Source organism: Oncorhynchus keta, chromosome 25 (genome assembly GCF_023373465.1).
Source record: "Oncorhynchus keta strain PuntledgeMale-10-30-2019 chromosome 25, Oket_V2, whole genome shotgun sequence".
NCBI classification, from domain to species: domain Eukaryota; kingdom Metazoa; phylum Chordata; class Actinopteri; order Salmoniformes; family Salmonidae; genus Oncorhynchus; species Oncorhynchus keta.
Window position 1 is genome coordinate 11,022,558 of NC_068445.1, and position 6,886 is coordinate 11,029,443.

At 43.8% G+C, this 6,886-nt stretch overlaps 1 pseudogene; it reads right to left on the bottom strand.

Annotated features, from left to right (window-relative positions):
- Positions 1-1,184: 1,184 nt before the first annotated feature.
- On the bottom strand, positions 1,185-6,121 carry LOC118357835 (keratin, type I cytoskeletal 18-like; annotated as a pseudogene).
- Between the last annotated feature and the right edge of the window lie 765 nt (positions 6,122-6,886).

Sequence of the window (6,886 nt, forward strand, 5' to 3'; positions counted from 1 at the left end):
AGACCTTGTCCATATTATGGCAAGAACAGCTCAAATAAGCACAGATAAATGACAGTCCATTATTACTTTAAGACATGAAGGTCAGTCAATCCGGACAATTTCAAGAACTTTGAAAGTTTCTTCAAGTGCAGTCGTAAAACCCATCAAGCGCTATGATGAAACTGGCTCTCATGAGGACTGCCAGAGAGGAAGACCCAGAGTTACCTCTGCTGCAGAGGATCAGTTCATTAGAGGTACCAGCCTCTGAAATTGCAGCCCAAATAAATTAGTTCAAGTAACAGACACATCTCAACATCAACTGTTCAGAGGAGACTGTGTGAATCTGGCATTCATGGTCAAATTGCTGCAAAGAAACCACTACTAAAGGACACCAACAATAAGAAGAGACTTGCTTGGGCCAAGAAACACAAGCAGTGGACATTAGACCAGCGGAAATTTTCCTTTGGTCTGGAGTCCAAATTTGAGATTTTTGGTTCCAACCGCTGTGTCTTTGTGAGATGCGGTGTGGGTGAACAGATGATCTCCGCATGTGTATTCCCCACAGTAAAGCATGGAGGAGGAGGTGTTATTGGGTGGGGGTGCTTCGCTGGTGACATTGTCTGTGATTCATTTAGAATTCGAGGCACACTTAAAAAGCATGGCTACCACAGCATTCTTCAGCGATACGCCATCCCATCTGGTTTGGGCTTAGTGGGAATGTCATTTGTTTTTCAACAGGACAATGACCAAACACGCCTCCGGGCTGTTTAAGGGCTGTTTTACCAAGGGAGTGATGGAGTGCTGCATCAGATGACCTGGCCTCCACAATCCCCCGACCTCAACCAAATTGAGATGATTTGGGATGAGCAGTGGAAGCAGAGTGAAGCAAAAGCAGCCATCAAGTGCTCAGCATGTGGGAACTCCTACAAGACTGCTGGAAAAGCATTCCAGGTGAAGCTGGTTGAGAGAATGCCAAGAGTGTGCAAAGCTGTCATCAAAGGGTGGCAATTTGAAGAATCTCAAATATAAATATGTTTTGATTAGTTTAATATGTGTTATTCCATAGTTTTGATGTCTTCACTATTATTCTACAATTGTAGAAAATAGTCAAATAAAGACAAACCCTTGAATGCGTAAGTGTTCCTAAACTTTTGACTGGTAGTGTATGTCTGGACAGAAGGGGTGTGTGTCTGGACAGCTAAAGGTTATGTGTTTGGACTGAAAGAGGGTGTGTATGGACAGAAGGGGGCGTTTGGACAGCTGGAGGAGAGCTGCAGTACCTGCTTGCGCAGACTGTCCAGTTCCCCCTCCAGAGCCTGTAGGAAGCGGCATCTCTCGCTGAGCTCGCTCTGAGCACAGTGCAGCGCCTCACAGCTCTCCTTTACCTCCAACTGCACTGACTCCAGTGGCAAAACACACACATTCATCATGAGTGTTTATGCAGTAAACAATCAGGCTGACACTGAAGAAGTATTCCATTGCACCAGCAGTGTTGCGTACACAAAGCAGTCATGAGTACATCTACCTACATACAGTACAATGTACACAAATACAGGCAATTTACTGTAGAATACTTCTACTCAGTCTTAAGAGTGATATGCTCCTGAGCTCAGCTGAGATCCTCATCATTACCATGCCAGACTTCTCACTGACCTTCTTCGGGTACCAGATCTCTGAGTCCTCCTTGTTCTTACGAGCAATGCCCTCATACTGGATCCGCAGCTCAGCCATTATGGCTTCAAGATCTGGGCCCTGGGCCGCATCCACCTCCACCTGCTCGTTGGTCATACAGGCCTTCATGGAGCCCATTTCCTACAGGCACATGAGAGCATGGTTGAGGTCAACTCCATTTCAATTCAGGCACCTCAGGAATTCAACTGGAATTACAAGTGAAAATAAACCAACCCTGACGGTAAGGCGCATGCGTAGTTGGCCACATTCTGGACACCACGCATGGCTGTCTAAATACACTCTCTGTGCTTGCGTGATGTGTTTGTGTGTAAGTGCACAAGTCTGACCATGGTATCTACAGACAGAAACTGCAGAGAGTACAGGGTCATTTTACTCACAATCATATTTCAGTGACATTCAACATGCCTGGGGGAGAGAAACTGTACTAAATTGAAATATTTGTACATTTAAAACACAAATACCTCTGTTACAAAAAGCACGATTTGTCTATAATAATAAACATAATTTTAAGGTAAAAAATATGCCTTAGGGAAATACCATATGAATCCTCATGTTTTTTTGAGAATGTAATTCATATTTAAGAGTATGTGCAATGGGACAATCCAGAATCCAACTCTGTTTCCTGCAGCGACCCTCCACTGAACCAAAAACTGTTTGACAATGTTTGAGGTGATTAGCTTGATGTGTAAATACTCCTCAGTAATAAGTGGACCTGTTATGACTTGACCTTTGACCCGTGCAGCAGAGCTCTCACCTCATCATGATTCTTCTTGAGGAAGCAGAGGTCCTCCTTCAGGCTGTCCAGATCTCCTCTGAGGGTAGCTATGATTTGGACGTGGTCTGACCTGGCCATCCTCAGAGCAAGACAGTCCCTCTCTACAGACTGGCACAGTGGGGCCTCAGCCTCCCATCTAAACAGATGAATGGTAACCAAGACATAGACACACTCACATATGTACACAGGCAGGTATACAGGCAGGTACACGCACGCACACACACACACACACACACACACACACACACACACACACACACACACACACACACACACACACACACACACACACACACACACACACACACACACAAAACCCTACCTTGGTCAACAGATAAATCGCCACATACTGTGAACATTGCTGCATTCCAACATTTGACTGCATGAAATCAGTACACTGTGAATACTTACAGACCTCGACACAGACTATACTCCGGTGCCTTTTGACTTGTGCTTCACCTTGGCAACCGCAGATACCTCTGAAACGGATGTCACCTTGATCCTATCTATCATAATATAATATAATATAATATATGCCATTTAGCAGACGCTTTTATCCAAAGCGACTTACAGTCATGTGTGCATACATTCTACGTATGGGTGGTCCCGGGAATTGAACCCACTACCCTGGCGTTACAAGCGCCATGCTCTACCAACTGAGCTACAGAAGGACCCATCATGGCCAGTGTGAACTGATGGCCTCCTTTCTGTCTGAGCGCTGTGGGAACAGCCTCTTTTTTTTCTCAGCATGACAGAGAGCTAATTTATCCAAAGTGCAATGCAGTTTAGCACTCCCATGTGAATTTCTCAGACTGGGAGGTAAAAGAATAGCCCCTCTAAGTTGGCACTCACTTGACCCTGAATTCATCGGGGGCCAGCTTGGCATTGTCAATCTCCAGCATGATGCGAGCATTTTCCAGGTTCTTCTTTCTCACCTGAGGCGTAGCAGGGAGGAACAAATTTACTTTAAAGTTGGATACTAAAGCACACAGGCACACATATGTAAGTGTCCCATCGCAAGAAAGCGAAGACGGATTGAATGTAATTGTGAAAGCAAAATGTTGAGGAGCACAGCAGGGCGCATACATGACAGGTTTATGGAATAGGTCTACACAAATGTAAACAATAATTGTGTGTATTGTAAGCTATAATGGTGCACAGTTACTGACTGGCTGATTACATACATTTATCATCACGGCCATGTGGGCGCTGACCTTCACACCAATGGCAAGAGCTTGGGCCATCATGCCCTCGATGTCGTGACCTTTGGGCGTCCGCTCCAGCATCAGTGGTTTGATCTTGAACTCTAGCTCAGGGAGCACACCTTGTTCAGGTAGTTGGACAGCAATGCATGGTTTCGTTGTCGCTTGCGCCCACACCCATGCCATTCAGGGAGGAGAGGGTGCCCAGGACATTGAGCCCATTGCCCACAGAGAGGGAGTGGGTGAGGGACAGGGTGCTGACGGAGGACAGGGAAGACAGGGGCCTTGGAGTGACTTCGGTCACCACCGCTGTTTCTCAGAGACATGCTGGAGAAGGAGCGATGGCAGACAGTAACTGCTTAAGGAGAAAGTAGAGGCCATGGTGTGTTTCTGCTGCGCTGAGGCAGAGCGGTGGAGAGGGTAGAGATGTGTCAATTGTCACTAACTGGCCAAGCTGCAAAACCAGAAGTTCTACAATTTCTCTCGTAAAAATCGGATTTTAAACCTAACCACAACCAACATTACTAACCAGAGTAGAGGATATGAGAATCCTCAGGTGAGCTGGGCTGTGTCACCGATGAACTGGCTCAAAATATCTGTGTAGAGGGCAGAGCCACCATGGACGTATCCAATCAAAATGATCCACTACTAGAGTGGAATGGAACCCCCTAGAGCAGTGTTTCCCCACCTGGTTGTTGAGTACCCCCAAAACCGGGGGGTGGGGGGTTAAAAATTGGAAGTGTCGCCACAATAAATTGCATACTGTATATCATTATTGAAGTCCCCTAAAATATTTTTTAATCGCATCTCTTCTTTCTTACCTCAATCACCAGTTACCAAATATGGAGGCTAACATAACCTCTCATCATCACAATGTTACAACACCACCAACTGAACAAGTAAATGGGGCGGCAGCGTAGCCTAGTGGTTAGAGCGTTGGACTAGTAACCGTAAGGTTGCGAGTTCAAACCCCTGAGCTGACAAGGTACAAATCTGTCGTTCTGCCCCTGAACAGGCAGTTAAACCTACTGTTCCCAGGCTGTCATTGAAAATAAGAATATGTTCTTAACTGACTTGCCTGGTTAAATAAAGGTAAAAAAATTATTTTAAATATATAAATACAATAGACGTATATTAATAAAACTAAATAGCACACACACTGCACAGGGATTCCTGTTGAGCCTTAGCACAATACAGAGAAACATAAAACAACTACTTTACCTGAGGTGGGCTGAGGGCTGAGGGGCTAGAGAGAGACGAGGTGGAGGACAAAGGAAAGAAAGGAAAAATCCCTGAGAAATGCTACCTGAGGTGGGCAGAGGTTGGAGGTTGGGTTGGAGCTAAACTCTGGCTTACAAACACACGCAAACTGGACCTCAGCATTGCCAGTGTTGGTTTCGGTAATGTCTATCTGTGCCTGTCTGTAGTCCTTATCGTTGACATCTAAAACCTCTCCGAATGAACAACATCTGCATTAAACCACTTTTTAAAAAAGTGGTTCTTTTTGAGTCACATTTGGGAAGAAGTGAATAACCTTGAAGTGGTTCCCGGGGGGCATCCATGGACCACATGAGGAAAGCTGAAGTCACGAGCAATAGAAAACAAAATGGTTGGGATAATTAAGATGTTAAGGTTACTGGTTACATTCTTACAGCTGTAGTCTGGACGATCATAAGTAACAGTCAACACCTAAACACTGTGTGGAGACAGACCTATTTACATATCCAATATGCAAAGTTGATAGGCGTTGCTTTTGACTTAATTAAGGAAAGAGTGTCACTCAGTGGTAAAAAAGGGTCTATTGTATTTATGGGCAAATATATTCCTTTTCTGAAATCGCAAAACTGATTTTTATTATTTAGATGCATTTTAATTAAACAATTTAGTGTAATATAGAAATCAAATACTTTGTAGGCCTAATCATATGTAATTAACTAGAAATCAGACACTGATTTCTAGGGGAGAGTGGGGTAAGTTGAGCCAAATGGTTAGTTGACCCACTCCTTGTTTCTAGGAAACCATACACATAATGAATGAATCATGTGATCAAATTAGTAGGAAGAGGTCATCATTTCATAGAGTCTGTGAAGGAAGAAACCACATGGAAAAAGTGGTAAGCAAGTTAGGTCCCAAATTATTTTTTTCTTCACCAAGTCAAATGAATGTATTGTGTTAAGAGGTTTCATGATACTTCCATCTACACCAGAGTAGGTTGTTTTAATATTGTTCTATGCATCAGTTGGGGTCTCTAGGAGCTACAATATGAGGTCTTAAACCTAGCCTGAAAGTGAATCCCTGTAACTGTGTGGACTAATTTAGTCAAAATGTTTGCCTTGGTATTTTGAGCCAATGGCCACCAAACCCCATACAAATGTTACATGCATAGTATGTTTGCAATGTGTCATGCTCGGCTATGAAAAGCCAACTGACATTTCCTCTTGATGTGCTGACCTGTTGCACCCTCTACAACCATTGTGATTATTACTTGACCCTGCTGGTCATCTATGAACGTTTGAACATCTTGAAGTACAATTTGCCCTTAATGGCCATGTGCTCTTATAATATCCACCTGGCACAGCCAGAAGGGGACTGGCCACCCCTCAGAGCCTGGTTCCTTTCTGCGTTTCTTCCAAGGTGCCTGCCTTTCTTGGGAGTTTTTCCTAGACACAATGCTTCTACATCTGCATTGATTGAGGTTTGGGGTTTTAGACTGGGTTTCTGTACAAGCACTTAGTGACATCTACTGATGTAAAAAGGGCTTTATAGATACATTTGACATGAACTCAAGATGCATTTTTATTGTACAGAGCAGACATCATCAAGCCCCATGTATACACATGTAAACAAGCAGGGGTTTAGACCCCTTGAGGTTCTTGAGAGAGCAGCCAATGAAGTGAGAGAAGGGAAGAAGTCCATTCAAGCAGCAGCAAGGGATATGAGAAATAGACTGAATGACACCGAAGAGGTAAATTGACAAAAAATGAAAACTAATACGTACCTGTCACAAATGACAACGACTCTTGCTAGAGACTGCCATTATTTTTTATATTTTGTATCCGCAGGTCTTGTTATTCTATTTACATGCCTGTTTAGAAGTGCCTTTTAATCACATGTGCTGTGTTATTTACAACGATTGCCTTTTACTTAACTTCTGACATTCTAATGTGTGAAATTGAATTGCATGCCCAAAACTGACATGGACTACATTGATTTGAGACAGCTGCTGCCAATTCCCTAT